This window comes from Melospiza georgiana, chromosome 1, assembly GCF_028018845.1.
Source record: "Melospiza georgiana isolate bMelGeo1 chromosome 1, bMelGeo1.pri, whole genome shotgun sequence".
Lineage (NCBI taxonomy): Eukaryota > Metazoa > Chordata > Aves > Passeriformes > Passerellidae > Melospiza > Melospiza georgiana.
This window is the reverse complement of record NC_080430.1, coordinates 48,028,474-48,052,771: the sequence shown is the minus strand read 5'-3', so window position 1 is coordinate 48,052,771 and position 24,298 is coordinate 48,028,474. Positions and strand designations below refer to the sequence as shown.

Below are 24,298 nucleotides of genomic sequence, written 5' to 3'. Positions count from 1 at the left end.
TAAATAGTGGGTTTTTAGAAATCCAGAGATGTTTGCTAGCATCATCCATTGTGACAGTCTTAAGGGTCTGTTGGATAAAACCCAAAGCCCCTGCTTCAGGTCTCACACTACTAATCTCTTCTCCATTAGCAAGGGAGAGCATGAGTTTTGTGTGAACAGATTTAATCTTCCTGTGCAGCAGATGTGCTGACACATGGGTTTCTCTAGTCAATGGGGTAAATAATCTTCTGTTTAAGTAGTTCCTAAGTACCTATTTGTGTAATTAACATATTAAAAAACTCGTGCATCATTATTTAAACAGTGAGCCATGACAGCGTCAGACTGAGTTCAGATAACTGAGACAGATGACTTTTTCCCTTATTTTGTCCATCCTCTTGCACTTTGGTTTTGTTAAAATCAGAAAAGCTGAAGAAATAATTCTGTTGCCATTTCATATGATTGAGTAGAGATTTAACTACTATCTTCCAGAAGAAGAAAGCCACAGTGCACTAATGAATAAGATGCAGGAGGAGCATGCATGCCTGTAAGAGAGGCAAGACCGAGCACCTAAGGGACATAATTTGTTTCAACAGTGTTAGTACGATATACATTCCACAGTGCCCATCCTACTGAGAACTAAGCATTAAATGGAAGTCTTAGACTGTTTGGATTGAAGATAAACCTGGCTGCTGTTGCTTGTTTGGCAGCCTGTGCAAAGCACAAGCTGGAGAAGTGGCTGAAGATGGAAGGTAAAGTGCTGCAGTGATGTGAAATTGTTCTGTCCTGGCCGTGTGTACTCCAGAGAGAGTGATTGAATGAGAGAACTGAGATTACAATGACATGACTGAAAATGCTCTTGGTATGTTCCAAAGGGTTTTGATACAAAATTTTGATATGCATTTGAGCAATGTCGGCAAAGGAGGGAGCAGGGAAAATCCTAACCCTGACAGTGGATGAAGAATATGTGATAGATTTGGCAGATAGTGCTTATATGGTCTGAATGTACTGGAAATTTTAAAACTCACAAGGTGGTTTCTGAGCCTCTTGCAGTTTTGTATTTAAGAGTGCTATGTGAGGAATCCTGAAGCCAATGATGTGTACTGTGAAACCTTCTGCTGTCTACTGTCTGGATTTATTATAATTGATTTGAAATTCTTCAGTGCCCTCTCATGCTATATGACTGCAATGTGTGTTGGAAATGGCAAGACTTAAAGGTTGCAGACAGCTGCGGGGGCTTGTGTATTTTAAGGGCTTTTTTAATATGATAGCTATTCAAAGACAAACTATGATTGTATACGACACTGCTGCCAAACCTAAACATCACTTGAGGTTGTTTGTCTGCTGTACCCACTGTCAAGGTTAGAAATAATTTGCTTTTTGTTCTTTGTGCATGTATCAAAAACTATGCAACTTGCAATTTGTTCACTGTGACAGAATAGTCTTCCTCTAAGCAACCCAATTTCTCTTTCTTCCTTTTCCAGACTAGGTTTCTTATATGCAGTTGTGGTGCTTTTCTTCTTTATGTTTAGTTGGTTCTTTGGGTTTTGTTTTTCTAAGATGTGGATATTTTGGATCTGTATCAAAGCCAAGGCATTTCAGATCTTCTTGGAGTTAACACTGGAGGTGCAAATGGAGCCTACAGTCATGTTGTCTAGACTAGGAAGTCTCCTTTCACTACTCAGACTACGTGTAATCATTTAGCAATAGGAAAACTGAGAAATATTCATGTCAGCTCCTGTAGCCAATTTCAGGATTGTTTGTAGGCTGTCTTTGGCTTAGCTGAAGAGCTTCAGTTGTCAGGGAAGATAATGAAGAATTGCAAATTCAACACCCCTAGATAGTCATCATCCAGACTACTGTTGTGTATGTCCAAGACTGTTGTATGAAATTCTATAAAGCTCTGATTTCATTTATATAAGACAAGTGGAGATTTTATTTAATGCACATCTTTGAAGTCTTTTATTATGTGAATGGATCCTCAGAATGCAGGCAACCTACCTGGTGGTGCAGGAGGAGACTTGGATGCTCCCTGTGGTCAAAGCAGAGGGGAAGGTAATGAACACTGAGCACACTCATTGGTGCTTGAATGGTGGAAATGCTTTGCAGAATAAAAGGTTCTGTGGTTCTGTAATTCACAGAGACCTTCTGGGTGCTATGGTGGCAGATCACCTCTGAAGGTCATGTCTAATCTGATTTACAAAGCTATGTTACTGACTGTTTTCAGCAGCTTATATATCACTTGTGTGTTCCTAGTCAGATAAGCTTTGTGGTTTGCAGTCAAGCTGTCTTAAATGGCAGACAAGATAGATGTCTCTATGCTCTGGCCCAGCATTTTCATTTTAATTTGTGTTTATATGTTACTATGCAAAAACATCTTTCTGACACAGTAGTAGTAGGTAGAAAAACCAAACCAAACCGTCAAAGCTGTTCATTTGAATAAAAGTGTAGGGGCCTCCTGATAAAAGAGTTATGAGGCTTTCTGATAGTAAGATTTGGGAAAAACCAAACTAAATGTGAAAAATGTCCTTGGAAGTCTCTGAAATAGGTATTTGCATTATCTACAGATAGGTCCTAATTGACTCTTCAAGAGTACAGATGTGGAAGGGAAATGTGTAGGACTTCCTGGAATAAATCAATAGAACTAGCTGTTCCTGGTGCAAATCAGCTGCTTCTACGAATGGACTTTTGAAAGGACTTGAGAGTTTACTCAGAATTAACAGGTAATTTATGGCACTGGAAGCCAACCATCAAGCCTATGACTGGGGAAGTCTTAGCAGGTTAACCATCTTCCCCTTTAGGTATCTAGGCTAAAAAAAGAAAAACCCACGATCTGGAAGGATGAGTAAGCATTATATCATCACCGATTGTTCCTCAGCTCCCACACACAAACAGGTCTTAGCCCATGACAGAATACTGGCAGGAGCTGCTGTCGGATTGACAAGTAGCAGCTTTGGTGTGAAGCCTTCCTGGAAATCTTTTTTCCTTTTAGTTGAACAGCATCATTTTATCCTGCTATCTTAGAAGATTTTTTCACAAATCTTATTTATTATGCTGCTTTGAAATGCCTGGATTTTTCTAGCCTTGAATTTTTGATCTCCCTTAAAAGCTTTCTTTGGTATCGGTGTCCTGTCCTGCTTTAGATTGCAATGAAATTCTTTGTGTGTTTATTCTCACCGCACAATCTTGTGAGGAAAAGAAATGCAATTTGCAGGGGAGATTGCTAAGGAAATAAAGAGACAAAGGTGAGATTTCATAACCTTAAATCTAGTGGCTTGCTGTCATCAGAAGTAGAGATCTCTGTCACTTCTGCTCCTTTCCTGTGAAAGAAAAGACCTTAAAAATGGGTCTTCTGAGTTCTTGACTGGTTGCCCTAATCTGGGACACAGTCTTCTCCCTGTCAGTATGTGAAATGCAGATGGGAGTTTTGGAAACTCGGCTAAGGGAAAATTTCTCCAGATACATTAAAGTTGCACTGCTAATCATTATTTTTGATTGCAGTGGGGCTTTGTTAAACAAAGGACAGCCTATTGAAGAGTTTTGAACTCTGTGTATCACATAACAGGAAGGAACAATTTATTTCATTAGGAACCTCTTCAATTTAATATTGGCTTTAAAAATACTAATTGCAGAGACCTCCTAGGAATGTGCTGTTTGATTTTTGTTGTCCAGTAGAATTTAAACTTGCTGGTTTGCATGACTATTTTAAGCTCTACATATTGACAATGTTTCCAGTCCATGACATGACAATAACAGCTAGCAAAAATAACCTTGAAACTGCTGAAGTGTTTCACCCTCCACAGACAAATGACAGAACATGCTCCACACTCCCAGACCACCCTCTCCCCTGTGAGATATGGGTGGGAGAGGGATGGAATGGGACAGACTGCTTTTTTCCGCAGCAAGTTCTGTCAGCGAATCTAGGCTTTTTAATTAGCCCTCATTCCCTTAAAATGTACAGTGAATTTCTTTCCACTTATTCATAAGTTGAATATTTCAGAACTGAAAGTATGACCTCAAAAGCTTGCCAGTTCAGGGTAATCCTTATGGTGATGGTGCTGATCCAAAGGCAAATGAAAAGCCACAAGTACAGCATTGCCAGGAGTGAACCTTTATGGCATCCTCAGCCATTACAAATACAGTTCTCTCAGAAGCCCTTTTCTATGTCAAGAATTGTAACTGAGTCACAGATGCCCTGAAAAGCCAAATCTCTGGAGTAGCCTTCTCTTATGGCCTTGCTCTTGAGGCTTGGAAGACCTTCCCGGATTCTAGATTAGACTCAGGTAGAAGATATTTAACAGGGAGTGGCATTTGTTGTACATGGAGATTAATCTACCTTTATTTACCATGGCACATGAAGTGGAATGCTGTTATTGGTGCAATATAGAAATATTAAGGGTTTTTTAAGAAGGGCTTTAATTTTTTTAATCTTTTGGTCAAACGAATAGAGGTAAAGGTTCCTGAAAGAGGAATGTATCCTCATTTTTTTCCATCTAAAATTCTTAATACCATAATAATAGTATGTCAGTGCCTCATGGTTTGTCTGAAGCTGTCTTTTTAATATAAATGCATGAACTTGATTTTTCTCCTCATTTTGCAGTTTCAGTAACAGAAAGGAAAGGATGAATTGAATGAACCGTAACTGCCATACGGTTCCTTTGCTTACTGCATTGGTGGCTTAGGAATCTTTTCTTTCTCTCCAGTGTTGCTTCCTTTCTTCTAATGATCTCTCCTTCCTTATATTGTCAGAGGTCAGGACAGAGTTTTTGTGAAGCCTTTGGGCATAAAGATATCTTAGTGGTGGATTTCATCACCTGAACAGGACAGGAAATACCCAGTGTAGAGTTAGTTGTGTGAAGATTCAGGTCACTGTCTGTGGGTGCCAGATGCATTTTTGGAGGTTTCCTAAAAGCTGTCTCAGATGTTCACCTTGTTTTGGAGAGGTACAATATATGGTGCTGGAAAGCAAAATACAATACTTTGGCAGTAGTCCTGTCTTCTGCTGGTCAGTTACTTAAACTTGAAATGTGACTAAGGTGTACTATTTGTTGGAGCAAGTCCAAAAGAGGGAAGATCATCAGGAGGCTGGAGCACCTCTCCTGTGAAAACAGGCTCGAGAGAGTTGTGGTTGTTCAGCCAGGAGAAGGGATGGCTCCAGGAAGACCTTAGAGCACTTTCCTCATCTGGAAAGGCACTTGTTACAAGGGCATGGGGTGACAGGACAAGGCATAATGTCCTTAAAGCTAAAGGGAATTTGTTTAGATTAGTTATTAGGAAGAAATTCTTTACTGTGAGAGTAATGAGGCTCTGGAACAGATGGACAGATGGATGCACCATCTCTGGCAGTGTTCAAGGCCAGGCTGGATGGAACTTCAAGCAACCAGCACTCATAAAAGCTACCCCTGCCCATTGCAGGGGGGTTGGAACTAGGTGATGGATCTTTTAGCCTATGATTGTGTGATTTGGGCACACAGAGAGTGCACCTCCTTAGCATGCACACAAGTGAGTACTGGTGGGGTGTGTGCACACATACGTGTGTCCTGACGTGTTTGCACAGGGAGAAAGTCACCGTGTACACGGCTCTGTCTGCGTGTACTTTCCCAGCATGTCTGAAAAGAGAGAGCAAACTCACAATCAAATAAGCAGCGCGAGCAGAGGGAGAAAAGATGAGATTGCGGTTGATTATGAGCCTGGCAGCAGATGTGCTACACAAATCCAGCCCGCTGCATCCAGGCTGTTTCCATGGCGATGGAGCGAGTAATTGTGGAGCTCCGGCGCGCTCCCCCGCGGCCCCCGCCAAGGTGGACGCGGATGCCGGGGTCCCCATCCGCGCTTCCTCCGGGTGAGCGCCGGGCTCTGAGGCGAAACGAGCGGGCGGCGCGGGGGGAGCCCCGGAGACGGGGATCTCTGCTCCGCTCATCCCCGCCGTGCGATGGCAGGATGCGAGGGAAGCGGCGCTCTTCCTCGGAAATGGGCTCTCCCGAGATGCTAAATAAGCGGGCAGGAGTTTCCCTGCCGCGGGAGTGGGCTGCCATTGGCTGCCGCCGCCCGCCCGTGCCAATGGGAGCCCGCCGGGCGCCCGGCACATAAGCGGAGCTGGGCGCGGGCAGCGGAGCGCGGCCGCGGGGCAGCGCCGGTCCGAGCCCGCCCGCCGCCCATGGCCGCGTCCGGAGCGCGCCCCCGCCGCGGAGCGCCCGCCGCTGCCCGCCGTGCGCACGGAGCCGCCCGCCGCGGGCTGCATTAAGTCATCCGCTCGCTGCCGTGTGGGAGGTGAATTTGTCATCGGCAACGATGGAGCTACGAGATCTCTGTAAGTAAAGCCGCGTACTTTATGCTGCTGTTTCAGCCCGGGCGCGGAGCGATTGGTGGTGTCGAGGGATGGCAAAAAGCGAATTAGTGGCAGCTGTATATACACCGAGGGATTCCTCGGTTTTGTGTCTTGTGTAGCGAGATGCGTTCTTCCGAATGGTCTCGGGCATCGGACAAACTAGTTAGCTGTTTGCATTGCCTTGGGTGGTTTTTTTAGCCTAATTGAGGTTAGTCTGTGGAAGGATGCTGTGTTCTTCGGGGTATTTCAGATCACCCTGTGTTTGAAAAGGGAAAGCAAACCACATGGAGCAGAATGTTGCAGGCACAAAAGTCTGAGGTGCCCACATGAACTCACCAGTATTTCTGGTGTCAGTATAATAATAACAGGTATGTTATTACGGTGATTTGTCAAATGCCAGTTCAGACCCTGAGCCAAGAAAACACGAGTTGCTCATCATTCATCACTGTGTTCAGCATAAAAATGTCATTGCTTTTCCTACCCCTCCTGTACCTTTTCTCTTTTTCTCAAATTGGTTTATTCTTCTTTGAAGGCTTTTTAAACTACATTTAATTCAAAAGCTTTCCTATTTGTTTATGAAACCTGTGAGTACATGAAAAGTGTGAAGAGTTTCCTTTTTCACCATTGTGGGGCATGTGTTAGAAGTTGATTTCTTTGCCTCTTGGGACTCTGCTTTTGATTCTGTAAAGCAGAAACAGTATATTTAGAAAGAGGAGGGAAGTGTGTGTGCAAATCTGTCCCTCTGCAGCCCTCTGGGGTTACTTACACCAGCCATGAATTTGGCTCAGCGTTGTTCATGTTTTATCGTGACAGGGAGCTTTGCTGCATGAAGCTCATGGTTGTCTCTGCTTAACCCTCTCAGAGACTGTAGTCATCTGGTTTGTGAAAATACATAGGAGAAATGGCAGACATCGGAAAAAAATATTTAGAAAAAAAACTTTTTGTTTTTTCTCTCTGTTCCTGAGCTTGTCAAGTGTATCAGGTATTTTATAGTAACCCAGACTAGGTGCAAACATTGTATGAAGCTGGCTGCATTTTAGGGATCCATTTTTGGTGTCTTGTGTTCATTTTAGAACTTAACACACAGCTTCATTTCCCAGCATTAGGAACTGCTGAGGAGTCACATTGCTGCCTGGGAATCTCAGGCTGAGGGTGTAAATTTCCTTAGATTTGGTTTAACTGGTCAGCTTTGCTTTTGCCCTGCAAGTTGTGGCAGGAAGGTGTGTACATGGAGCTTATCCCTCCAGTTAAAGGACACAGCATTACCTCAGAGTTGATGCCAAAAAAGAATGTGTCTGTGTTTTGAAGAGCTACTGGACCAATATATAATTTTTTTTAAAATACAGAACACAGAATTCAGTGCATCAATACAGGGAAACTGTCTATTGGTGTGTGTAATACTACTCCTCTGTGTAGTTTTGAGTGTTTAACCTGCTGTATAACAAATTCAGGAGGGACCCCTTATTAAGCTTGACTTATTGCTTTTTCTGAAGACGCAGATATAAGTCACTCTTCCCTGTATTTCCCAGGGGTGTTTGGGTCACCTTTTATTGAGATGATGGCCCCAGGCATCCTATGGCACTGGGCTTAGAAAAAAAATGCATTTTTCTAAGGTATGCAAAAAAGAGATAACTGTTAGCTATTATTGCAATTCTTATTTTTGTTCGGCAGCGATGAAAGTGCCAAGAATGAATAATTTTTTTTTCAATGAGGAAGGTATTTTGTTGCTATGTCACCCTCCCCAGGGTCTTGTATCATTCATTTGTATTTACTTAGCACTGGTGTAGCTGAAAATCCCATTGCGTACGGCAAAGAGATGTGTCTAGGCAAAGAGATGTGCCCACTCCCCATCTTGAAGGTGGATGCTTTGATCTAGGCTAAGATATTCCCCAAAAATCCGTGACAAAGCTTGGACCCTTGCACACCTGGGCATGGGTTGTTCCTGGCTGATCATTTTGAACACCTTTGGGATGCATCAAAATGAAGCTTAATTGCACCTTTGAGGGTTTTTTGTTCCATACCTTCTGCCTTCTGCTTTATTTTATGATTATTGATGTGAAAGCGTAGGAGAACGTTGTCTTTTAAGGTGACTGCAACTCTTAAGATGATATTTTAATTCTTGTTAGCACTCCAGGGATGTAGTTCAAACAACATAAACCTCTCAAGTTTAGTCACCAGTGTTAGGCAAACACTGCCTGTGATGGAGTTCCTCTCTCTCCCATAACCTTGTTTGAAGGGATTTTTTCGCTTGTCTATCCCTGTGCATCAGCAGATAAAAGGAGGGGGCTGGGGAGGGAGGGAGACAGAGACACAGCCTATAACTGCTAAGCACTGGATCAGTCTGTCTGAGGGCTTCCAACCCCAGTGATGCCTGAGGTGGAAAAACTCGTGTTGCAGTCCAAGCCGTGCTTGCATTCGATTTTTGACCTGATGGTGCAGAGAACTGTTGCTCGTCGTTAGTGCTTGGGGATGATCTACGTGGGAGAGGCATTTCAGATTCCCAGGCTATAAGAGTTCCAGCAACAGAGGAGTGAGTAGGCTTCAGTGAGAGCTGTGGCATGCTGGCAGCAGTTGGGAGGATGCAGAAGCTGAAAAAAAAAATGCTATCTTGGGGTAGCTTTAATTGGTTGCATTGGAAAACACTTGGTTTGATGGGCTCATATGTCTTCTAAAATGCTTGGTGCCAGACCAAATTGGCATAGCTCCATTGACTTACACGAGATGCCACCAGGCATTGATCTGATCTTCAGTCTTATGCTTATATTTTTCTTGGAACAGTGAGATTTTCACAAAGGCAGCAGGTTATTTTTTTTCTTTCTATTTGCCTCAATGATGGTAAATTGAAAACTGAAATGGAAGAGGCATCCCAGAGGTTTTGTTTTGTTTCTATGGGCTTTAAGCTTAATGGGTTATCTTTTATCTGCTTGTAGAGCTTTATACCCATATGTCAAGCTATACTGGAAGCATAGAGCAGAAATTATGGTCTGAGCTTTCTGTGTGTTGAGAGATATTAAATTTGAATATTTCATTATTTTCCTGGATCTTAACCCTCCTTCAGTTACAAAAACTCTGGTGGTCATTCGTGTTCTAGGTAAACAGATGCTGGAGCCACCAGTCTTCAGTTTTGCCTCAGTTGCATATGGTTTTCACCCCATTGTTCAAGTGAGTTGGCACAAATTTTTACACACAGGTGTAAAAAAGGTGGCTCGCTGTGTTCACCTCCAAATGAACAGAAGACAGTTGTAACTCCAAGTAACCACACAAATATCCACAGTTCTTTATTTTTGTGTCTGAAAAAAAAATACCCACTTTTTTAGGAGAAAAGCCTTCTCCATGCTAAGCCTTGGTTTACATGGAACATCATGCCATGGAAAACTCGCTCCTTGTTCAGTGCATACGCACTCACATCTTCAATGGCACATGCACACAACAAAGCAAGACCAAGCACAGAATAAAAATGGAACAGCAGTAAAACATAGACTTGTGAATTGTGAAAAGCCCATTGATTTGCTTGACACCCATTTTGTTCAACATTGTGCAGTGCTAATCTGAAAATTCCTGTGCATCACGAAAACTTTTCAGAACAATAAGAACTGTCAATTCCAGCAGATTTTACAGACCTGTCATTATCCTTCTTGTCTTGAAGCAGTAAGTAGCATATAGAGGGATTTTTGGCAGGAGTTCAGGACTACTCTCATGAAGAGGAGTCGTGTGCCACTACCTCATGGATATTATCATTTGAAGCTAGAGTTCAGCCCAGCACAGGCTCCTGGAAGCACGTCTTTCCCCATCCAAGTGTGCTGCTCTTATGGATCTCACTTATTTTGTCTCTTCAAAAACCAGCTAAAAACCACTGCTTTTTACTGTTCTCAGATGCAAAAATGTGAAAGGAAAAAACTGTACATTCCCTCTATATTTTGACTTGATATCTTCCAGAAAACTAGAACACTTTCATGAAATCATACCCCCCCTTCACCTGCTGCTTCTTCAGAAAAGAAAAGTGGGGACAGCAGCGCTGATGGCCACAAGCAGAAGTTTCTATTACCTCCCTTTTCCTTGAGATTGCATTGCTGGTACTTCCTTCTCTTGGAGTATCTGTTAAGAAAATGCTCACACACCCCACATTCCCCATCATTAGGAACTACAGTCCCCCTTAGACACATGCCTCTGTGAGGAGAAGCATAATGAAGGGAAGAAACATTGACTTTGTGTCAGAGAGATTAAATTTTAAGTTCTTTATCAGAGGCCATGTAACTTGAAAGTGTTTTGTCTTCCGTACTTACACTTTCCAGTGTAGCATCATCTGCATACATACCTCACCCAAATTAAATAAAGTTTCAGTACAGTCAGGGTCATGACAGTCACTCTGAATATGAAAATATTCATTCAGTTATTTATCCTTGGTTTTGGTAACTTGCAGAATCCATACATGTTACAATAAGCCATCAGCATTTTTAGAAGTCTGAAGAGCACAGATCAATTTTTTGTGGACTTTACAAAATTCTAGCAGGTTTTGCTACCTAGGAATTAAGTGGTTTCAAAAAAGCATGTGGTTTCAGAAGACATGCATGACCTTCATTTAAACTAGAACTTTGATTAGCTCAATCTTGGGTGTTTTAAACTCCTCTGTAATGCACAAAAGCAATCTTGTAATGGGGTGAAAAAGGAGATCTTCTTATTAATGCTAGCCCACTGTCAAATTAATACATCAAATAGTATGCTCTTATCCTGAATCGCTGGACTGCTTTTATCAGAGCTTTTGATGTGGCAAAGAAGGTGCTTGTTCCATAGTTACAAACCCAACTCTCTCAGTCTTCCCTTCTCTTTGAACTTCAGTTTTCTTAAGACTTGGAATATCATGATACAGAGAGCAGCATTCAAAGCTAGGTATTTCAAGACTCACATCCAGAGGCATATTAGAAGCCACACAAAGGGATTTTCTGTAAGTGTGGTTTTCAAATATAGGTAACCTTCTGGCTTGACCTCTGGATCCACTCCCAGTCTGCATTTCAGGAAAAAGAATCTACCCACATACAGTTATCTCCAGCAAGATCAAAGCTGTCATTGTATTCTGACACCTGTGAGAAAGAAATGGAAGTATTTTAAAAAGTGGGGGAAATTGTGAAAAGATTTGAATGAATTCACATTTCTGAAAGACATGAACCCACGGATCTTGGAAGTGAAAGGAAGTCTTTCAGGATAGCTGCAGAATGTTTCTTTATTTGTTAGCTTCACCAAGTTAATTAAACAGATTTGAAAACATAAACAAAAATAGATTTTCTAGATCCCTACAAATATAGCTCAGCAAGTGTTTTGCCATGAAAGTTAATAAGGTTCTAACTTTAGACTGGGGTTTCTGTTTGGTGCCTAACAGAAGCCACTGCAAAGGATGGTGTTATTCCATTCTACTTTTGCAGCCCCTTGCCATCCCAGGCTCCCAGCTGGGTAATAATTAGAATTGACTCCATGCTTCTCAGAAGGCTGATGAATCACTTTATTATTCTATACTTATTAAGAAACCCATTGCCCTTACAGACACTCATGATGCAGGTGGACCCAACTGGTCCTTCCATCCAAACACCATCACCACTGGCCAATTAAGAAACCACCTTTGGTAAACAAATCTCCATAACACATTCCACGTGTTCAACAGCTGCAGCAAGTGAAGATAAGAATTGTTTATCATTCTTTTCTCTGATCTTCTCACAGCCTTCCCCAGGACAATGCCTGGGAAAGTTGTGCCTGTTGCTCTCTGTGGCCAGAGAGCTGCTGCCACAGCCCCTCTTCCAGGTGTGGTGTGTTTCCCTGTTCCCACCCTTTTTCTGGCAAAGGTGTAAGTTGTCATAGATTTATCCCAGCTCTGGCAGACCTCCTGAAGGACTGGCAAGAAGGCATCTGCAGATTGAGAAATACAGCTCTGTTTGTCTTCTTGTATTTCCTACTGTCCTGCATGAAAGCACCAGAAGGGCTTTGCAGAGTTTGTCCTTCCTCCATGTGGGTGGATCATCAGGAAAAGGCGCAGCAGAGTCAAGGTGTGCCTTTTGCTGCACTGCTCCCTTGCCTCAGCACAAGCAGCCTTAGCAGAGCCCTTGGCTTTCAGCCAGCTGGGATGTGCCAGAAGGTGCTGGAGCTAAAGCTTCAAGTGCCCTACAAGGGAAGCGTGTCCCTGTTTTTGGCAGCACCACAAGGTTATCATTTCCCCATCAGATAATGAAGCATGGTGCTGAGGAGCCTCCCTGATGTGAGACTCCTGGTTGTCTGTTCAAGCTCTCAGGGTCATGCTTAGGAGTAGCTACAGCTGCAAAGAGATACAGAATGTCTGTGAAACCTCCCACTTTTTCAGGACCAGTTGCTTTGGTGCATGGAGTAGTAAATAGGCAAAGGCTTGAGTTAGGAACGCCTCTGATGTTCTGTAACAGGGCTGAGGCTGAGGAGCTGGGTTATATTTATATGTTAATAGTTGGTCTTGAATTTTTCTGCCTTTAAATGCTACTATAACCCAGTTTAATATTTAATAGAAGAGTGGAAAGTCTATTCACAGCAGTTTCACAAGCAAATTCCTTTGTTCCCACTTCCCAACTTACCTTTTAAAATCCCCTATTCAAATTACTCCCCTATCTCAAACAGCAACACGGTGTTTTGCCATTATGCTTAGAATGTCATAAGTTTCATTTTCAATGGCAAGTGAAATTATGCTCATTTTCGTTGGTACTGAAAAGGTACAAGTGTGTCTTAAAATAAGTTCTGGTTTTTCATGCATGAAATTATGTATCAGTTCACCTCTGCATGCAGGATTTCCATCATTGTACAGTCATGGGCATCTACTCCAGAAAGAACTTTGCACCAATCCCAATAACAATTTTTGTTGCTAAAGGTTCTAGCCCAGTGAATTTCAAGGCCTTGAATTTGTATTACAAATTTAAGGTATAAGCAAGAAATTTTGACTAAGAATGTCTCTGGTGGAGTAAATATCAAGCGTTTCAGGTATACAGTTCTGACCATAAATGTTTATCATTGACCTGGTAAGATAAACAATCGTTAGACTGTGTTCCTTTTTAGGTTTTTAAAGGACTTTCTGTCAGTTTTCAACAAAGGATAAAAGAGACACCTTTCTAATTTTGTTAGATGTTATTGGGCACTTGTAATTGAATGAAATTTGAGATTTTTCAGCTGGAGAGATGAATGACAGATTCATGATGTGAAAAGTATAGGAAAGTCCCCCAGCTAATTCTGTGACTTTCAACTTAAGCACCAGAGCTCAGTTGCTGATTGTCCCAGAAGTTTGCCTGAACTATGATTTAAAGATTTTATTGCACCAAAATCCCAGAGGCTATTGCAGTTTGCAGCAGATAATCACAGTGTGTGGTTCTTGTGATTGTGAAGAAATGTGCACATTTCATCATGATCTCCTGCACAGGCAGACACCTGGGCCCGAATCCAGATCCTTTCAGATCACGCCCTCAATCTGGTGTTCTCATCACTGCCTCTGCATCATTGCTGCTGGCAAACCATTTAACCTAGCAAGGGTATTGTCCATCCCTGATGCCACAGCCTGTTTGTAGCACCTACATGTTGCCAGTGCCACAGAGCACCTGTAAAAAAGTGAACACGGCAGGTTATGGGTCACTTTTGGGGCAGAGCACAGTGGTCCTGCCTCACAATTCCGGTCCCCTCAGCATTATCCATCACTTACATGCTCATGGTCAGGGTGCAAACTCAGGAGCTGCTTAAAAAGAGCACCAGTCCAGAAAGCAAAACCTTGGCTGTGTTGAAACAAGTGCTAGAAGTCGCATTTTTTTTAGGCTGGTCCCCAGAATTAAGGGGTTGAATTCCTCCTGGCCTGAAGTGGTCAAATTGCACCATGAAGTCAGTCAAAAGGCATCTCCTCCTAAAGAAAATGAAAAGATGTCAGAGAGCTCTGTGTGAGTCAGTCGCAAAACAAGTAACAATTTTGATTGCTGATATACAAAAAAGACTGTTCCACCAGGGATAACAGCTTGTTACTTGCTTTGCTCTCAGGATGCAAGGGAGAAAGGAAGAGAAAGTGCGTACTTGTAGCCAAGTTGGCTGCTACAGTCCAGCAGCTCAGTCAATCAAATTGTTTCATCCTTCCAAGTCACTCTGTAATGTCACTGATTTATCTTGCTGCCATGCAATTGTGCCCTGTTGATAATTCCAGTTTTGTCAAGAGATGACAGAGATTTTGCAGAAAACCTGCAAGCTACTCTTACCAAACAGTAGGAGAGCAAAGTAAGATTTCCTCCTTTTCATTGATGCCTGTAAATAGTCCATGCTAACCTTAACAGCCTTGGAGAGGTAGGGAACTTTTTTTAGAAAAAGAATCCATTATTTTTAAAACTACATTGACTCAGCAGAAGTAGATGTGTGTGTTTTAGATCATGATAGGGTGACAATCAAGCCCTGCTGTGAATGCTTAGCTCTTCAATTCTGGCTGTAATGTTTTCCTTTTTTTTTAACTCTGCAGTGAGTGTATTGGCACAAATCTTGATATTATGGCCAGAAAGGATACTGCTTAGTTACTCTATATATTTAAAAAGAAAGGTTTTTCTTTACAGTTTTTACAATTCAGTTCTCTGTTTCTTTGATTTTTTTTCCCGTGTATGTGAGAGAGGACATAACTAACCAAAGCACATTTAATTTATGTCTGAGAATGGGTTGCTTAATAAGAATTTTTTGAGCTCCCTATTGTGCCGAGCAGAATTAGTCTCAGGAGCCATTATATGGACTTCAGTGGTATTACTCCAATATGCAAGTGCTATCCAAGAATTATTTGAGCTACTTTGAAAAGTGTAAGAGATTTCTTAGGAAAGCTGAGTCCTTTGGTCTTGCAGACAGGAGGGTTTTCTCAATATGATATTAGTATGCATGCATCCAATTAGAAATTAATGGGAAATCCAGATTTATGTAGTAGGAGGAGATGACTGGGATGCTTACCATTACTGATGCAAAAAGAAAAATGGTTGTCTCTGTGTGTATAGGTGTTATAAATAATTGGGGAATGCATCACCTTTTTGTTAGCTCTGTAGTCCTACAAGATTTTTTACTAATACAACTCATAGGATCTTCCCTGGAAATGTAAATTTCTGCAGAAGATGAAGATCTCTGTATTTCCAGGTTAGTTTTAATTTTTCATGTGATTCTAGGCAGATTTAAAAGGCAAAAAAGAGTAATTTAATACATATGCCATACTGACAAATGTATAAATGAAACAAGGCTGTAAAACAATATAAAGATTTTAGCTACTAATCAAGTTATTTTCCTGCTGTTATCAATCTTGACAATTCTGAAAATACCATAGAGAAGTATGAATTTGAAAATAAAGAAAAATAGCAGATTTCCACTATTTTATGCATATTTTGGTGTTTGATAGAAAGGAATATTAAACTTTGTGTGTTTGACAGCAGCATTTGATCAGCTGAGATTCTGTCTGCTCTGCTTTTAATCCTGTGGTATTTCAGGATCTTTAACCACCAATTTCTAAAGATGATAATCCAACCCCCTGCAGTCAGTTGTGTTGCTCTCATCAAGAGCCACGCTGGAGTTACTGGTCTTTCAATAGAAACTGGCTTAACCTAGCAGGTGGTTAGATTTTGTTGAATTCTCTTTTAAAAGGGTTTGGCTAGTCTATTAGTTGGTTTCAGTGTAATGCTTAGATGTCATTCTTTTATTTGGGTCTTTTGAGGGTGGCCTTACTTCAGTGATGATGAAAATCATCCCTGCTTAGAAGCCTTACCTCTGGCAAAGTTTCAGTTAGCATCATGAAAAAGAGCTTTCCTCTACAGGTTGTTCACTTTTTCTCACTGATCTGGCAGTCCACTGTCTCCCCCAGGGCTTTGCTTTAATATGGCTTGTCTTGCCACAGGGTAAATAGGAGAGGACATCTCATGATAACCACCAAAATTTCATGCAAATATCAGCATGACCTGGCTACAGCACCTCCAGTGCAGATATCCCTCTAAATATTCTAGATTTCTCTTAGGAGAACAAGGAGGGGAGCCAATTCTCAGGCATGTTTCTGTGCAGCCTCTTTCTCATCCAGAAGCTGCTAATGAGCCTTCAGAATTAGGTGTCTCTCTTTTAAAACATAAAATCATAGCACTTTATATTCCTTTCTAGTTTATTTTAGAAAATCAGTCCTAAGATAAAGGACTTTAGGAGTAAAAGTACCAGGATGATGCTATAAAGCTTGTGGTCCTGTTTTCAGTAGTGCAAGTATCAGGAGTCAGGCTGAGATGTTTATAGATGATATCTAGTAGCTTTCCATTGACATCAGGAGACGTCAGATTTGCTTCAACTTGCAGCTGGACAGGCATAATAAATTCTCTGTTGGCCAAACTGATCACTTAGAAGCTACACTTCAGGCAGGAGCAAGATGCAGACATACCTGACACTAGAGGGCAAGTTTCCTATTCCATACAGGCTAATTTAATGCATCTTGCATTAAATTCTGGAAATCTGCAGTATACTCACTTAAAACTAGGAAAGCTGGTAAAAGGACTTATCTCTAGAACTCTGGAAAAGCGAAGTCAAGTTGCTCTGAGTTTTACCAGAGCAGAATAACAGCCAGAAAGTACTCAGCAAAATCCAAGGGAGGAGAGCAGGGTGCAGGTCCTTGCAGCCTTTGAGGGCAGAGAAGAGTGAAAACTGGGGAAAGGCAGAACAGTAAACCAAGATTCATTGGCTTGCTGGCAGTGTGTGTTGTGAAGGGAGGAGAGAACATTCATGCCATATCCAGAGTGGAAACATTAAGTCCAACCTTGAGCAAGAAATTATTATTTGTATTTGGCAGGCATCCTATCTCTGAGAAGTAGGAAAGGAGAAGGCCCTGTCTCATGGTGTGGTTGATGACTACATCAAATGAACACAATCTGCTTCAGTCCCTCCATCCTCCACAGAATTGGTGTACCCCTTTGAATCAAGCAAGGAAATTTCCCTCTTGGTCCTTGGCTTTCTGCCTCTGCCACCCTTGAGCAGCAGCACTGTCCTTACTTAATGGGAAATTGCAGGTGTAAAGTGTACTGAGGATTCAATGCTGTGCTTCAGAGCAGGCAAAAATAGGCTTGAGCCCTTAGAGTTAAGATTTCCCTGCAAACAAGCTGCAATAATGTTTGTAGATGTAAATCTATATTATTAGCCAAGGATGCTTTTGTAGTTAAAATACCACGGTTCTAGTTTCTTACAGGAGATGTGAAATTTCCTTTAACACAAGTGTTTTTGTAGAGAAGCAGGAGTAGCCAACACTATGTGCTAACCCTGAAACACTATGTGATAACCCTGAAATTGTTTCTTGTGTTCTGTCAACTTATTTCTGCATCCAAATGGGGGCTGTCTTTTTTCAAAACTCAATTTCACCACTTTTAGAGCCAAATTTGGGTCTGAAAGGGCTAAAATTTGGGTAAGCATACTATATAACATGTGAAAATAAATGATAGGCCATGGCTGGGCACTGTCAAGGTTTAACCTAGACCAGTGATGCCAGTTGTTTGTTGAGAGGTGTTGGATCAAATAAAAGTTCCAGGTCATGGGTTACTTGGCTGTTAGAGGGTTGGAGAGTCTCCAGTGTCTCCTCCTGCTGTGCACATCTCCTTTCTTGGAGCAAGATGCAGGCCTGCTGTGTGATGGGAAGCAGTGCAAGTTGGCTTATGGGTGAGGAAGGAATGAGGGAACCCTCAAGGACAGGAGAGGGAGGGAAGAAGAGAGAAGAGGCCATATTGGTTTGGACACCATAGGTAGGTCACCTTCACTTAGGTATCTATTACAGAGGAGTTTTCTACCTTGTTCCTGTAAGTGCTGGGATTGGGAAAAGTATTTGAGTAACTTCAGGGTCATTTACATTTTCCAGTGCTTCCATTTACATTGGGATGCTTTAGTTCATCAAAACAGATTAAAAGACAATGTGGAATCTTCACCATGCTGCCCAAAAAACAATCCTCTTAAAGAAAGGAAAGTTCAGAAATATAAATAGCTACTAAAAATATGTCCCTGATCTTAAAAAATGCTGAGTCCTAGGATGTTTCTGCTCTTAATGCTTTGTCTTTCCACCCTTTTTTTCTTTTTCTAGCTTGGTAGTGGCAGCCCATACAATTATGAGCTACTGCACAATTTTACACCTAAGGTACACAGTCACATTTAGAATCTGACAGTGTTCTCCTTCTGGAATAGGAACACTGCTTGCAGCCCACAGCTGAAACAATTAGCTTCATTAAGAAAAAAAAATGTTCTCTGGCTTACAGATACATTTTTAGAATTAGTTAAAATGAAGCAAAAGAAAAAAATTCAAGTAGACAGGTGAACAAGCCTCAGTACTTCAGGCTTAGGGTTTTCAGAATCTTAGGGTTTTGAGGAGATAAATGACTTAAATTAAAAGCTAGTGAGAATATATAATAGAAGAAAGGGCTCTGACAACAGCAGATGGAGCAGAATAGAAATTGTGATGTTATTATATGTACCTGGTTACACTAAAAACAGCAGCTGTGAGGAGGAATTTGAACTAAACTCTACGAACATGTATTCTTATAGCTCTTATTAATGGGTTGTTCTGTTTCTCTCCCAGTTTCTCGTGACCCTTTTCTGAGGGTTAAATTAATCCCTTGTGCAGCTCAGCTGAGGATAATGAAGTTGTCCCAGGGTACAAATGTAGCCTTTGGGTTTGACCTACAGAAGGCTGAGCTTCTATTCCTCACTATGTTTTCAGGCAGTTTTATTTATGTTGGATTAATTAAAACCACCCTCTCCATTCCCCAGGCTTATGTGCTCTCCTGTGCAGAATAAAGGAAGTTCCAGAGTCTGACCTCTCTCTGCCCATCCATGTTGATACAGAGACAGTATAAAACTGCTAATGAGGGGATCTTAATGACCCTGATCAAGTTTGTGAGCAAAAAGGCTCATGTTCTGATGCAACTGGCATGGGCATGGTTTATGATGTGAGGAACAGTTTGGATTCCTTTTTGGAGTCACAGGCACGGCTCACATTTGGCTAGTAAGGCAGAGCCTTTTTTTCTGTAGGTGAATGTGAGACATTAAACCATATGGTCATCTGGAATCTGATACAGGGCAGGCAGACTGAAATGAATGCCTGTTCTAGTTCCTATATATTATATTTTTAATAGGTCTCAAAACAGGTTATTTATCTTTAATATTCTAAATACATCAGTGTCCATAAATAGTACCAGTTTGGGGTCCAAAACCTGGCTTTTTAATCCAGTGTGAGAGACAGACTGAATCTGGTCCAAATCACCCTATTATTCTGAGAATTTTGACTGAAGTAAATTTCCTCTCTCTTTCTCTCTCTCCTTCCCTCTCTCTTTTTTCTCTCATTATTCTTTCTGACATGCTAGTGTGCAGATAACACCTAGTGGCCAAGTGGAGGCTGGTACTTTGCTGAGATGTCAAAACAGACTTGAAGGAGAAAGAGAAATTGCCATCATGAGATCACGGCAAGAAAGTATCTGGTTTCTATGTCACAGTGCCTCAAAAGCTAAGTGGAGCCAGTCAAATCCACCTCTCCCATGTTATTTTTCTTATCTAGCCCTCTAAATTGTCTTTAAATTGCTGTTGAAGCTTGATTTAAAATAGCCCATGCATAGTAGTTGATACCTTCACAAATCAGGAGACTTGTACATCTGTTTTAGCATGAGTTTTCAGTTCAGTGTTCAGTAGAGCAGAGACAGAAAGGGTTTTTTGGTCATGGGTAACAGTGTAACAGTGGATAGCTTCTGACAACTTGGAAATCTCTAGAGGTATAGGGAGCACCACTGCACTGAAATCTCAGAAATGGTAAGTTTTCCTTGTGGTCATAACCAACCTGTCAACAGCAAAAGGGAATTTACAGATGGTGTTTAACAGATGCCACTGATGTTTCTGATGGCCAGGATGTGTTGGGTGCTACATGTAAGTGTTTGATTACTTGGCTAAGATCTGTCAAGATGGTATTTTCAGACCGAAGAAACAGTGGTGGCTAAGACTTCTTTCAAGGTCTGTAGTTGTGTTGGATTTGTTTTGCACTGATTCTAGAGAATACTGATTAGTATAAATCATCTTGCATTGCAACACTTGACCAAGGCCTGTAATCATGTCACTACTTCATCTGTGCCTGATTGAGAAGTCCCCAGATTAAGCAGACTACTTATGGTGAGAAGTTCCCTCTTTGCCAGCTGGGAGTTTGAAACCAGCTGCATTCCGAAATCTGAAAGAGAGAAAGAATCCATGAACTGCTTTGTAAAATGGTCTCTTCCTCATTACCCTAATCACACAAGTTTGCTGAGGGCTGAAATTAGGTTTTTTTTCCTTTTTTTCTTTTAAATCAGACTCAGGAGGGAAAGACTAATGACCACTGAACTGAAAAGGATCACTTGGGTCATCCTGGTCCCATTCCTGGGACTCAGTAATAGGCACTGGAGCAGAGGACACCATTAAACTTCTATTCCATCTGCCTTGCTGCATGCTTCAGGACACAACATTTCCCAATGCCCTCTAAGCCACGTGGATCCTCTTGGAGAACTGAGTGCCTCTGTTATGTGCCACAGTATAAATCAAGTCAATTACTTACCTCAGGTTTTCTTTCCTTAAATGAAATAGTGTCTGAAAATTACATTCTGAGGTAATTCAGGAGAAAGCAAAAGCACCCAACATTTTCAGTTGCCGTCCTGGATCTCGTAGCCCAAAGTGGCAGTGGTTCAAACCCTTAGTGGCAGCAACATATGCAGGAGAGATACTGATACTACCTGTAGCATTAGTTTCCTCTATTTATTCTCTTAGATATGGTAGTTGCCAGTCTTCAGTGCTGGGGAGTAAGACAAAAGGAGAATGAACACATGGAAGGATTAAATTATGTGTTCAAGGTCATATAAAGGGATCTGTAGCAGTCAGCCACTAATATATGCTACCTAAATGTTAGTACAGTTCATAAATTAAAGGAAAGGCCTTCTTTCAGTTTGGGGTTTTTTTGTATTTAAAGTGAGAAATGAACCTTCAGACTGTGGTGCTTGTCAAGTTTTTAGCTAACATTTAGTCAAGTAGTGCACATTGCTAATATTGTGCTATCTGTGGTTAATGAGAATTTCTGGGTATTCATGGATGTTGTGAGCTCCAGTCCATTCAGCCACTGTTTTCCCATTACCCTTTCCTTGAGACTGCTCTTCTTTTGATGGAGTGCTCTTATTGCTGTGAGATCTGTCACAGCTTAACAAAGGAAGCATGGCTTCACCAGCAAAGACTTGGGATAGGGGCACTGCTTGCATTCTGGCAGGATAGAACAAATATTTATCTAATCTACATGGAGCAATAGCACAGTGGTCGCTAGACTACGTCTGGCAAAGCACAATAGAACCATTGATATTACAAACATAAAACTTGGTTAATAATGAAGTGCAATGAAGAGTACCATGCTCTGGCTATGGATAAATCTGAGTGCAGGAGAACTCTGAGCCCTGGAGGTTCCATACTATGCTTCAGATGCTTTTTTTAAGGAAAAGAATTATGCATTTGTGGATATGGTGCACATATGACAAGAGCATTTGTCACCAGTAGATTGAATTTGTGAGGTCCTGAGCATTATCATCTCTCAAAAATTTTAATGCCAATTACTAGTGCTGGAAACAAGACTAAAAAATTGTCACCCTCCCCTCACAAAAAAAAAAGGACAAAATAGGAGCCTTTTGTTTTGGAGAAAAGTCTGTGTTAAAAATAGTCCTTTTCGTAATTGGGTATCTGTGCCTTGTATGTAACATCCTTGCTTTGTACACCAGATAAAAGTAACATCTGTGGCTCCATTTGTCTAACAAGCAGTTTTCCTGCAGGCTCTCTAATACTTGCCCTGGGGGGAGTTTGTGGACCTTATCTGAGAGGAAGAATTACTTTGTTGTGGCTTTGACATGCTCTTTAAATAATATTCAAAAACCATCTGAAACCATATTATATAAAAGAGGAACCTTTTTGTGAGTCTCACTGGAGAAAACAAGAATGAGAAATTTCCCTGTTCCATTTTCTGGCTCTATGCCGTTTCTTACCCAAAGGCTAGGAAGCTGTTTGTCATAGGACTCAGTAATTAATACTACAACAAACAGAAGCAAATAGAAAAGATTTTCTGCTTCTCTTTAGTGTCCTTATTCACCTGTTCTCCATATCTTTCAGATGGCTTCTAGCTTGGCATGTATTTAAGCACTGTCCTATTTCCACTGCTATTTGCTGTACAGATCACAGAATCCATTCCTCATCTGACAGAATAATTTAATCCTTAATTCTCTAAACCATTTATTGAAGAATGTTTCTACTGGCTCTACTTTAAGCCCTGCTCTACTTTAAACCCTGCTCTACTTTTAAGTCCTGCCCTCCTTTCTCCAGCCCTATCCTGCAAGGATGCACAGGTTGCTGGCCAGTGATGTGGCTGGGTGCTGACCCATTGGGTGCTGGTATCTCACTTAGAATTAAACTGCAGGTGCTCTCAAGAGCTGGCTTTGCACCCTGAGCCTCTCTGTGATTTACAGCAGCAGATACACTCTTTCAATGAAATGGAAAATGATAAAGATTTGTGATGCTGGGTTTGACTGCCATTTTCAGTAGGTCTGTGATTACGAAGAACCCTTTATTTTCAGAAAACTGACAACTGAAAGCTCTGTGAGGACAGTCCTAGTTAGTGACAGCCTTTAAAAAGCCACCCAAAGGTACTGGCAGAAGCCATCCCCTGTCCTTCACTCTGCCCTGGCACTGAAGTCCAGTTTCTGACCTGAAGAAACTGGGACAGAAACCAGAAGTCTGTTCCTCCTTCCCATCCCCTTCGGACATGCCTGTAGGTTGGTGATGTAAATGTCAGTCTGCAAGGAGTCAGGACTGAGATCACCCATGCATTTCATTCTTGCCTTGGAATCTGAGTTCACTTTTAAAAGCAAATACGCTGAAATTTTCACGTTAAAACTTCTTGTCTGCTTGAAAATAATGGCTATGGTTACAACAGTAACAGCAGCAGCCCAACATTCCAAAAGAAAACCTTTTCAGTTTCAGAGTGGGAATGATTGTTTTTTTGTAACATTAAATCTCCGCTTGGCCTTGGCAGGGAAATGCCATGCTGCTGCTGCTGGAACAAGACAGAAAAACAGGCTCTTTAGACTTGACATCCCTATAGTTTTCCTGCATTCTGGAGGATCCCCAAGGCCCTATGGAAACCAGATGCATTCCTGCTGCAACAATTAACGTAACCAACCCTTGCAGGAAGGGAACGTTTATGAGGGGGGAAACATTTACAGTATTTTCTTTTGGAAAATTCCACTATTGACATGAAAAACAGCAGGGTAACAGCAAAGATGGATTGCAAATTTTGACAGCCCCGACAGGTAAATATTGGCTTTGTGCAAACAAGTTTCTATAAATAACCAGTCTGCTCCAGAAACTCCACAGATGGCAGCAGGGCTGCTGGGGTATTGATTTACCCACTGTGCTCAGTGCAGAAAAGCACAGCTGTCAGTTTTGCTGTTCTTCTCATTCTGAGTGTTGCTGCTGCTCCTGCTGAGAGCTGCGTGCCTTGTTCACCATTTTTCTTTGGCAAGTGGAGATGAAGATTAAGAGCCCAAAAGAAATGATTTGAAAGAAAAACCTGCCAAAACAACGAAAAATAAACAAGAGCAAAGAGCAACAATAAAGAGCGCTGTGTATGTGTATTTGAGACACCAGCAAGAACCTGTCTTAGTCTGTATCAGGTAACTTAAGAGAGCTCGCAGGAGTGGTTTATAGAAAGTGGTCCCAGAAACCATAGTGGGATCTTGAAGGGCAGGAAAAGCTTATGAGAAGACAATATAGATTTTGTACATGCTGAGTAGTAACAGGCTATGGTTAGAATTGAGGAGTAGAACCGGTGCTAGGAGTAGAACTGGCCATACATGCAAGTGGTGGCTCTGCCAAAAATCCCCAGCAGCTGGAGGTGACTTATAAATAAATACCAGCCAAATAGGCAAACACTTAAAATTATCATGATTAGGTTTT

At 41.5% G+C, this 24,298-nt stretch overlaps 1 protein-coding gene across 3 annotated transcripts in view; it reads left to right on the top strand.

The window, feature by feature from the left end:
• Window positions 1-24,298, top strand: part of ELMO1 (engulfment and cell motility 1) — a 302,214-nt gene that overhangs the window by 215,013 nt on the left and 62,903 nt on the right. Inside the window, exon 1 of one of the 3 annotated variants that reach the window (XM_058027272.1) lies at window positions 6,168-6,286. The exons of the other annotated variants lie outside the window; for them this stretch is intronic. The gene's annotated coding sequence lies outside the window, so the exon portion shown is untranslated. Of the gene's footprint in view, window positions 1-6,167; window positions 6,287-24,298 lie in introns of those variants that run through there. 3 annotated transcript variants of the gene reach the window in all.